Raw genomic sequence first — 12,339 nt, 5'->3', positions numbered from 1 at the left:
GCTCGCTCTCGCTCGCCGCGCGCCGCAGTCGTCAGGGCGTACTCCGCCCCGGGGGAGGAGCCCGGCGGGCCCGGGCCGGGGACGGGGGGCCGGCGCCGGGATCTCCCCCATCCCCAGCCGGCCGGTGGGGGAAAGGGATCCCCCCGTTGGACCGAGGGGCTTTTCCCTCCTCGGGCCCCCGCTCCGTCTCCCCGAGGATCGCTCTAGTTGCGCGGTCTAGTCTTGCTACAAACGCCTGCGCCTCCCCGCAGTCATTGAGCGCAAACAATAGCACCCGGGAGAATCCCCCCTCGTCCCTCTCCCAACCGCTTAGCGCAGTGCTCTGCACCCAGGCAGCGCTCGGTGGAGTCGGTTCGATGAATGAGTGCCCCGTAGCCCCTAAGCGCTCAGTAAATGCGATCGAATGAATGAATGTTTTGCACCCAGGAAGTGCTCGAGAGATAGGATTGGACGAATCGTCAATCGTATTTATTGAGCGCTTACTATGTGCAGAGCACTGGACTGAGCGCTTGGGAAGTACAAGTTGGCAACATATAGAGACGGTCCCCACCCAACAGTGGGCTCACAGTCTAAAAGAATGAGCGAATGCTTTGCACACAGCGCTCAGATTCGATGGGGTGGACGAATATTTTGCGCCCCATGAGTGCTCAATAAATGCGATTCGGTAAATGAATGCTTTGCACCCAGTACGCGCTCAATAAATACCATTCGATGAATGAATGCTTTGCGCCCAGTAAGCGCTCAATAAATAGGATTGAATGAATGAATGCATTGCACACAATAAGCGCTCAGATTCATTTGAATGAATGCTTCGCACACAGTAAGCGCTCAAATTCATTTGAATGAATGAATGAATGCTTCGCACCCAGTAAGCGCTCGATAAATAGGATTGAATGAATGAATGCATTGCACACAATAAGCGCTCAAATTCATTTGAATGAATGAATGCTTCGCACCCAATAAGCGCTCAATAAATAGGATTGAATGAATGAATGCATTGCACACAATAAGCGCTCAGATTCATTTGAATGAATGAATGAATGCTTCGCACCCAGTAAGCGCTCGATAAATAGGATTGAATGAATGAATGCATTGCGCACAATAAGCGCTCAAATTCGTTTGAATGAATGAATGAATGCTTCGCACCCAGTAAGCGCTCGATAAATAGGATTGAATGAATGAATGCATTGCGCACAATAAGCGCTCAAATCCATTTGAATGAATGAATGAATGCTTCGCACCCAGTAAGCGCTCGATAAATAGGATTGAATGAATGAATGCAGTGCACACAATAAGCGCTCGAATTCATTTGAATGAATGAATGCTTCGCACCCAATAAGCGCTTGATAAATAGGATTGAATGAATGAATGCATTGCACACAATAAGCGCTCAGATTCATTTGAATGAATGAATGAATGCTTCGCACCCAGTAAGCGCTCGATAAATAGGATTGAATGAATGAATGCATTGCGCACAATAAGCGCTCAAATTCGTTTGAATGAATGAATGAATGCTTCGCACCCAGTAAGCGCTCGATAAATAGGATTGAATGAATGAATGCATTGCGCACAATAAGCGCTCAAATCCATTTGAATGAATGAATGAATGCTTCGCACCCAGTAAGCGCTCGATAAATAGGATTGAATGAATGAATGCAGTGCACACAATAAGCGCTCGAATTCATTTGAGTGAATGAATGAATGCTTCGCACCCAGTAAGCGCTCGATAAATAGGATTGAATGAATGAATGCATTGCGCACAATAAGCGCTCGAATTCATTTGAGTGAATGAATGAATGCTTCGCACCCAGTAAGCGCTCGATAAATAGGATTGAATGAATGAATGCATTGCGCACAATAAGCGCTCAAATCCATTTGAATGAATGAATGAATGCTTCGCACCCAGTAAGCGCTCGATAAATAGGATTGAATGAATGAATGCAGTGCACACAATAAGCGCTCGAATTCATTTGAGTGAATGAATGAATGCTTCGCACCCAGTAAGCGCTCGATAAATAGGATTGAATGAATGAATGCATTGCGCACAATAAGCGCTCAAATCCATTTGAATGAATGAATGAATGCTTCGCACCCAGTAAGCGCTCGATAAATAGGATTGAATGAATGAATGCAGTGCACACAATAAGCGCTCGAATTCATTTGAGTGAATGAATGAATGCTTCGCACCCAGTAAGCGCTCGATAAATAGGATTGAATGAATGAATGCATTGCGCACAATAAGCGCTCAAATTCGTTTGAGTGAATGAATGAATGCTTCGCACCCAGTAAGCGCTCGATAAATAGGATTGAATGAATGAATGCATTGCACACAATAAGCGCTCAAATTCATTTGAATGAATGAATGAATGCTTCGCACCCAGTAAGCGCTCGATAAATAGGATTGAATGAATGAATGCATTGCGCACAATAAGCGCTCAAATCCATTTGAATGAATGAATGAATGCTTCGCACCTAGTAAGCGCTCGATAAATAGGATTGAATGAATGAATGCAGTGCACACAATAAGCGCTCGAATTCATTTGAGTGAATGAATGAATGCTTCGCACCCAGTAAGCGCTCGATAAATAGGATTGAATGAATGAATGCATTGCGCACAATAAGCGCTCAAATTCGTTTGAGTGAATGAATGAATGCTTCGCACCCAGTAAGCGCTCGATAAATAGGATTGAATGAATGAATGCATTGCGCGCAATAAGCGCTCAAATTCATTTGAATGAATAAATGAAAGCTTCGCACCCAGTAAGCGCTCGATAAATAGGATTGAATGAATGAGTGCATTGCGCACAATAAGCGCTCAAATTCATTTGAATGAATGAATGAATGCTTCACACCCAGTAAGCACTCAATAAATAGGATTGAATGAATGAGTGCATTGCGCACAATAAGCGCTCAAATTCATTTGAGTGAATAAATGAATGCTTCGCACCCAGTAAGCGCTCGATAAATAGGATTGAATGAATGAATGCATTGCGCACAATAAGCGCTCAAATGCATTTGAATGAATGAATGAATGCTTCGCACCCAGTAAGCGCTCGATAAATAGGATTGAATGAATGAATGCATTGTGCACAATAAGCGCTCAAATTCATTTGAATGAATGAATGAATCTTCGCACCCAGTAAGCGCTCGATAAATAGGATTGAATGAATGAATGCATTGCGCACAATAAGCGCTCAAATTCATTTGAGTGAATGAATGAATGCTTCGCACCCAGTAAGCGCTCGATAAATAGGATTGAATGAATGAATGCATTGCGCACAATAAGCGCTCAGATTCATTTGAATGAATGAATTAATGCTTCGCACCCACTAAGCGCTCAAATTCATTTGAATGGGTGAATGAATGCTTTGCACCCAGTAAGCACTCAATAAATAGGATTGAATGAATGAATGCATTGCACGCAATAAGCGCTCAAATTCATTTGAATGAATGAATGAATGCTTCGCACCCAGTAAGCGCTCGATAAATAGGATTGAATGAATGAATGCATTGCGCACAGTAAGCGCTCAAATTCATTTGAGTGAATGAATGAATGCTTCGCACCCAGTAAGCGCTCGATAAATAGGATTGAATGAATGAATGCATTGCGCACAATAAGCGCTCAGATTCATTTGAATGAATGAATGAATGCTTCGCACCCACTAAGCGCTCAAATTCATTTGAATGGGTGAATGAATGCTTCGCACCCAGTAAGCACTCAATAAATAGGATTGAATGAATGAATGCATTGCACGCAATAAGCGCTCAAAATCATTTGAGTGAATGAATGAATGCTTCGCACCCAGTAAGCGCTCGATAAATAGGATTGAATGAATGAATGCATTGCGCACAATAAGCGCTCAAATTCATTTGAATGAATGAATGAATGCTTCGCACCCAGTAAGCGCTCGATAAATAGGATTGAATGAATGAATGCATTGCACACAATAAGCGCTCAAATTCATTTGAATGAATGAATGAATGCTTCGCACCCAGTAAGCGCTCGATAAATAGGATTGAATGAATGAATGCATTGCGCACAATAAGCACTCAAATTCATTTGAATGAATGAATGAATGCTTCACACCCAGTAAGCGCTCGATAAATAGGATTGAATGAATGAATGCATTGCGCACAATAAGCACTCAAATTCATTTGAATGAATGAATGAATGCTTCGCACCCAGTAAGCGCTCGATAAATAGGATTGAATGAATGAATGCATTGCGCACAATAAGCGCTCAAATTCATTTGAATGAATGAATGAATGAATGCTTCGCACCCAGTAAGCGCTCAATAAATAGGATTGAATGAATGAATGCATTGCGCACAATAAGCGCTCAAATTCATTTGAGTGAATGAATGAATGCTTCGCACCCAGTAAGCGCTCGATAAATAGGATTGAATGAATGAATGCATTGCGCGCAATAAGCACTCAAATTCATTTGAGTGAATGAATGAATGCTTCGCACCCAGTAAGCGCTCGATAAATAGGATTGAATGAATGAATGCATTGCGCACAATAAGCACTCAAATTCATTTGAATGAATAAATGAATGCTTCGCACCCAGTAAGCGCTCGATAAATAGGATTGAATGAATGAATGCATTGCACACAATAAGCGCTCAGATTCATTTGAGTGAATGAATGAATGCTTCGCACCCAGTAAGTGCTCAATAAATAGGATTGAATGAATGAATGCATTGCGCACAATAAGCGCTCAAATTCATTTGAGTGAATGAATGAATGCTTCGCACCCAGTAAGCGCTCGATAAATAGGACTGAATGAATGAATGCATTGCGCACAATAAGCACTCAAATTCATTTGAGTGAATGAATGAATGCTTCGCACCCAGTAAGCGCTCGATAAATAGGACTGAATGAATGAATGCATTGCGCACAATAAGCGCTCAAATTCATTTGAATGAATGCTTCACACCCAGTAAGCACTCGATAAATAGGATTGAATGAATGAATGCATTGCACACAATAAGCGCTCAAATTCATTTGAATGAATGCTTCGCACCCAGTAAGCGCTCGATAAATGGGATTGAATGAATGAATGCATTGCACACAATAAGCACTCAAATTCATTTCAGTGAATGAATGAATGCTTCGCACCCAGTAAGCGCTCGATAAATAGGATTGAATGAATGAATGCATTGCGCACAATAAGCGCTCAAATTCATTTCAGTGAATGAATGAATGCTTCGCACCCAGTAAGCGCTCGATAAATAGGATTGAATGAATGAATGCATTGCGCACAATAAGCGCTCAAATTCGTTTGAATGAATGAATGCTTCGCACCCAGTAAGCGCTCGATAAATAGGATTGAATGAATGAATGCATTGCGCACAATAAGCGCTCAAATTCATTTGAATGAATGAATGAATGCTTCGCACCCAGTAAGCGCTCAATACATAGGATTGAATGAATGAGTGCATTGCGCACAATAAGCGCTCAAATTCATTTGAATGAATGAATGAATGCTTCGCATCCAGTAAGCGCTCAATACATAGGATTGAATGAATGAGTGCATTGCGCACAATAAGTGCTCAAATTCATTTGAGTGAATGAATGAATGCTTCGCACCCAGTAAGCGCTCGATAAATAGGATTGAATGAATGAATGCATTGCACACAATAAGTGCTCTAATTCATTTGAATGAATGAATGAATGCTTCGCACCCAGTAAGCGCTCGATAAATACGATTCGATGAACTAGTGTTTTGCACCCAATAACGTTCAATAAATAGGATTGAATAAATGAGTGCTTTGCACACGGTAAATGCTCAAATGCAATTGAATGAGTGAATGAATGCTTTTCACGCAGTATGCGCTCCATAAATACGATTCAATGAATGAATGAATATTTGAAAGAACAGTTTCTTGATTAAGTAATCCGTCCTCTGCTATACTATCGTCTTCCCTCCCCACAACTCCAGGCTAAGGATGGTAAGAAAGGTGCATCTCTGTGACGGGATGAAGGAGACACAATATTCAGGAACAAATGGCCTCTCCACCAAACTGGCCACCGTGCAAAGAAACTGACCACAAATGCAGTCAAAGGGGATTGTCATCTTCAACCACCGGAGTGTTATGGTAACCATTGTTTTGAGGGGAATGAATGGGCCTCACACGTGCTGCTTTTCCCCATTTCCCAGTTAATCCCAGTTAGGAGAAGCAGCATGGCTCAGCGGAAAGAGCACGGGCTTTGGAGTCAGAGGTCATGCGTTCAAATTCCGGCTCCGACAATTGTCAGCCGTGTGACTTTGGGCAAGTCGCTTAACTTCTCTGTGCCTCAGTTACCTCATCTGTAAAATGGGGATTAAGATTGTGAGCCCCACGTGGGACAACCTGATCACCTTGTATCCCCCCCAGCGCTTAGAACAGTGCTTTGCACATAGTAAGTGCTTAACAAATACCATCATTGTTATTATTATTTTTAATCCATGGGATTTATTGAGTGTTTTACTGTGCACAGAACACTGGACTAAGCGCTTGGGAGAGGACAACAGAGCAGAGTTGGTAGACACGTTCCCTGCCCACAACCAGTTTACGGTCTAGAGGGGGAGATGGGCAGGTTCACCCTCTTTTCCCCACCTTCTCTTCATCATCATCAATCGTATTTATTGAGCGCTTACTATGTGCAGAGCACTGTACTAAGCGCTTGGGAAGTACAAATTGGCAACAATTTGAAATTGAAAGCTCTTCAAAAAGTACTTCTGAAAGTACAAATTGAAAGCTCTTCAGCTTCAAATGGTTCGAAAATACTGCTGCCACAGTCATTTTCAATGTCCAGCCTATGTTAGGGTTAGAGCACGGGTGAGTCAGTTGGACCTGGGTTCTAATCCCAGCTCTGCCGCATGTCTGTTGTGTGACTTTGGTTAAGTCACTTCAGTTCTCCAGGCCTCAATTACCTCATCTGTAAAATGGGGATTAAGAGTGTGAGCCCCATGTGGGACAGGGATTCTATCCAACCTGATTAACGTGTATCTACCCTAGCGCTTAGAACAGTGCTTGGCACATAGCGCTTCACAGGTACCATTATTTTTTTTTATTGTCATGTCCACCGCTAGCGGGGTGACTTTAATGACTCTCGGTCATCGTATCCACTATTGAAAAGTTGCAACAAGATAAAGACACATAAGATATTGGGGCACCTCCAGACTTTGAAGACTGAGGTAGAGGCTCGGAAGCCTAGCAGCATCGCCACTTGATGATTGACTGCTTCTTCAGTCAGTCAGTCAATTATATTTATTGAGCACTTACTGAGTGCGGAGCACTGTACTAAGTGCCTCGGAGAGTACAATACAACAATAAACAGATGCATTCCCCGCCCACAACTCCTTGCACCAACCTGTGGGTCGTGTTTTACCAAAACAGACTCGGGCTGTGGGAAGGACCCCTAATCCTCTCGTGTTCTAAGCAAGTCATGTAATGAAAACACACGTTATAGCAGAAGTGCGGGGGGTGAATTCCATGCAGCCCGTCACTCAAGTAGGTTTCTTAATGTTGCGATTTCAGGAGAATTCTAGAAGCACAAAGCAGTCACTTCAGAAGCTCTTGAATAATCGTGGTATTTAAGTTCTTTCTATTCATGTCTGTCTCCCTCTCTAGACTGTAAGCTCATTGTGGGCAGGGAATGTGTCTGCCAGCTGTTGTGGTCTCCCAAGCGTTTAATACAGTGCTCTGCACATAGTAAGTGCTCAATAAATGATTGATTGATAAATAATACTGATGATGATTGATGATACTATGTGCAGTCTGTGGGGTAGCTACACCACAATCAGGTCAGACAAAGTCCCTGTCCCACATGGGGCTCAGTTTAAGGGGGAGAAAAAACAAGTCTTGAATCCCCCTTTTACAGATGAGGAAACAGAGACACAGAGAGGTTAAATAACTTGCCCAAGGTCAAACAGCGGGCAAGTAGCAGAGTGCTGAATTGTACTTTCCAAGCTCTTAGTACAGTGCTCTGCACACAGTAAGCGCTCAATAAATAAGATTGAATGAATGAACCCAGGTCCTTTGACTCCCAGGTTTCTGCTCTTTCCACTAGGCCATACTGTTTCTCTATCTTCATGGGTCTCACTTGCCAGTGTTGGATCGATGCTGACCATACAGTTTGTTCTGTGCAGTCATTGCCATGAAAGGAATTTGCATTAGAAAAACCTACTCACCCTGTCCAGACCTAGCCAGTGAGAAGGAAATACTTTAGTACGTAATATGTCAATAATAATATTATTATTATGGTATTTGTTAAGCGCTTACTATGTGCCAAGCACTGTTCTAAGCACTGGGGTAGATACAAGGTAATCGGGTTGTCCCATGTGGAGCTCACAGTCTTAATCCCCATTTTACAGATATGGTAACTGAGGCACAGAGAAGTTAAGTGGCTTGCCCAAGGTCACAGAGCAGACAAGTGGCTGAGCTGGGATTAGAACCCACGTCCTCTGACTCCCATGCCCGTGCTCTTTCCACTGAGCCACTCTGCTTCTCTACTAAGCCATGCTGCTTCTCTTGCAAGTATGTTTTACTGGTCTTTCTTCTGAGGGGTTGAACACTATTATTTGAATTTATCCACTGGCTTCCTTTATATCAGAGAAAGACATGAAGCCATGTGACATTTGTGTAACCTTGGAAATTTTGAGGTCTCCAGTAGCCATTTTTTTGCCTAAGGCTGAATATCAGTGTTTCAGTAACCCATACCACGGCTATCTTTTTTAAAATATGCATTTTATTTTAGACTCAATTCCAGGTTTCAGGAGGCACAATTTACAAAATGAGTGTTTTGGGCCCATCGTGTGGAATTTTTTTTTCTTTCCATACGATATGTGGGGAAAGTTCCAGGGATATTTGCCATAGTAATAAATTCATTCTTTCAGGTTGCCCAATGAAAATTGCCAGGAAATCCTGTGAAAAGCAAGCACAGGCCAACAAAGTTGGGCGGTCTCATTTTTCCAAAGTTTATTTGCTGTGTAGGAACTATATATAAACTACATTGTTTTGCCGGGGGGGGGGGGGGTTGTAGTTTTTTAAATGGTATTTGTTAAGTGCTTCCTATGAGCCAGGCACTGTACTAAGCACAGAGGTAGATACAGAGTAATCCAGTGGGACACAGGTAACTGAGGCACAGTGAAGTTAAGTGACTGGCCCAAAGTCACGCAGCAAACAAGTGGCGGAACTGGGATTAGAACCCAGGTCCTTCTGACTTGCTCTATCCACTACGCCGTACTGCTTCTCTTTGTTTATTAATTCAATTTATATTAATGTCCATCTCCCCCTCCAGCCCATAAGCTCATCGTGGGCAGGGAATGTGTCTGTTTATTGTTATTATCATACTCTCCCAAATGGTTAGAACAGCGCTCTGCACACAGTAAGTGCTCAGTAAATACAATTGAATGAATGAATTTAGGACATTAGAAAGTGAAGGAGCAGCATGGTCTAGCGGAAAGACCACGGGCCTGGGAGTCAGAAGACCTGGGTTCTAATCGTACCTCTGCCAATTGCTTGTTGTGTGAACTTGGGCAAGGCACTTGCCTTCTCTGTGCCTCAGTCCTGTTCTCCCTCAAACTTATTCATTCATTCAATCATATTTACTGAGCACTGTGTGCAGAGCACTGTACTAAGCGTTTGGGAGAGTACCATATAACAATAAACAGACACATGCCCTGCCCACAACGAGTTTACAGTCTAGAGGGGGAGACTGTGAGCCCCATGAGGGACAGGGACCGTGTCCAACCTAATTAACTTGTATCTACCCCAGCACTTAGAACAGTGTTTGAAATGTCTTGTCTCGTTTTATGCTGTTGAGTTGTCTCCGACCCATAGCAACACCGTGTTCACATCTCTCCCAGAACACCCCTCCTCCATCTGCAATCGTTCCGGTAGTGGATCCATAGAGCTTTCTTGGTAAAAATACAGAAGTGATTTACCATCGCCTCCTTCCACGCAGTCAACTTGAGTCTCCGCCCTCGACTCTCTCCCGTGCCGCCGCTGCCCAGCACAGGTGAGTTTTGACTTGTAGCAGATTGCCTTCCCCTCGCTGGCCACTGCCCAAGCTAGGAGTGGAATGGGTAGGCCTCTTCTTGACTCTCCCTCCTGTAGTGGAGACTGGTAGACTACTGGAAACTCTCCAGGTGTGACCCTGAGAGGATGTTTGAAATGTAGTAAGCGCTTAACAAATACCGTAAAAAAAAAGGGCATGAGCTTTTTTCAGGATTGTGTTAAAGTTGCCTGTTCTAGACATGTTCTTTAAGGAAAACAGAGTTCTCATTTTCTCATTGTAAATATCTCTGCATCTGGGCCTTTCCCTAGTATAGCCACATTGTCTCCCTTGGATTAGCAGAAGTATAGTGTGCCATTATGCAGCTTATCTCTTAGGACAAAGCAGCATGGCCTAGTGGATAGAGCACAGACCCAAGAGTCAGAAAGACCTGGGTTCTAATCCCAGTTATGCCACTTGCCTCTTGTGTGACCTTGGCCAAGTCACTTCTTTTCTCTGTGCCTCCATTTCTTCATCTGTGAAATGGGGATTGAATACCTGTTCTCCCTCCTACTGAGACTGTGAGTCCCATGCAGGACGGGGACTGGGTCTAACTTGATTACCTTGTATGCACCCCAGCACTTAGTACAGTGCTCGGCACATAGTAAGTGCTTAATGAATAACATAATTATTACACTAAGCTTACTGTTCTGCTAAATCACTGTTTAGTCACTTTTTCTTGTGAAATTCCTAGGTACAGAAATGAGTTTTAGCTGCTTCTTCTAGCAAGTCTGATATGACGGAATTAATTCATCTACAATTCAGAGTGCACCTTATTCTTTCCTAGTGTGTGTTTTCATTACATGTTTTGAACAGAACACTGTTACATTATTAACCTTCTCACCGTACCTCGATCTCATCTGTCTCGTCAGAAACCTCCCACCCACCTCCTACCTCCGGCCTGGAACGCCCTCCCTCTTCATATCTGACAGACGATCACTCTGCTTTCAAAGCACATCTCCTCCAAGAGGCCTTCCCTGATTACACCCTCATTTCCTCTTTTCCCACTCCCTTCTGCGTCATCCTTGCACTTGGATTTGCACCCTTTTCATCATCATCAATCGTATTTATTGAGCGCTTACTATGTGCAGAGCACTGTACTAAGCGCTTGGGAAGTACAAATTGGCAACATATAGAGACAGTCCCTACCCAACAGTGGGCTCACAGTCTAAAAGGGGGAGACAGAGAACAAAACCAAACATACTAACAAAATAAAATAAATAGAATAGATATGTACAAATAAAATAAATAGAGTAAAAAAAATATGTACAAACATATATACATATATACAGGTGCTGTGGGGAAGGGAAGGAGGTAAGATGGGGGGGATGGAGAGGAAGGAAGGGGCTCAGTCTGGGAAGGCCTCCTGGAGGAGGTGAGCTCTCAGCAGGGCCTTGAAGGGACCCCTCCATCAGCCCCATAGCACTTATGTGCCTATCCTTAATTTCTTTATTTCTATTAATGTCTTTCCCTCCAGACTGTCAGCTCCTTGTGGGAAGGGAGCATGCCTACCAACTCTGTTATACCGTACTCCCCCAGTAAGCGCCCAATAACTATGATTGTTGATTGATGATGGAATTAGGGAATGTTTTTCTGATGAGGTGGGTCTATTTGGAAAGCACGCGACGTGGTGCTAGGAAAAATATGCACTCGCCTATTATAATGTGAGTTTTCCATAACCAGGGCTTTGCCAAGAACGTAACCATCGTTTTCATTTTAACCCCTCGGTTTTGACTGTGAGCCCATTGGTGGGTAGGGGTTGTCGCTATTTGTTGCTGAATTGTACTTTCCAAGTGCTTAGTACAGTGCTCTGCACGCAGTAAGCGCTCACTAAATACGATGGAATGAATGAATGCTCTGCCCTAGGCTCCTGCCACCAAGTCACAAGACTCAGAAGCAGTGCCCCTTTCTGCTTGGACTTCGGGGTCAGCAAAGGGGTATTTGGTCCTCACGAGTGCCATCAATGGCCACTCTAGTAAGAGGAGAACAGTAGGAATTGATGTTCCATTTTCAAATGCAAATTTTTTTCATACTTTTATTCCACTTCAGAGAAGGGTGCCCTTACATCCCCTTTAACTTATTTTAAGCAGTAAACAGAAGAGTCTTGTTTGTGTGTCTTAGTCTTATTTATTCAATTTTCTTTTAAACTCTACAGATAGTGATATGCACAATTAATCCTGCACCTTCTGTTTGGACAGCATTCTTTTTTTAACCGAGTTTTCATTTCTGGGCAGATTTAACAGATTTACAGAGAAATCTAGGCTGAGTACAGTTTTGAAAATGGAAACCAAAATTG

This window comes from Tachyglossus aculeatus, chromosome X1 (genome assembly GCF_015852505.1).
Source record: "Tachyglossus aculeatus isolate mTacAcu1 chromosome X1, mTacAcu1.pri, whole genome shotgun sequence".
NCBI classification, from domain to species: domain Eukaryota; kingdom Metazoa; phylum Chordata; class Mammalia; order Monotremata; family Tachyglossidae; genus Tachyglossus; species Tachyglossus aculeatus.
Note: the sequence above shows the minus strand (reverse complement) of the source record.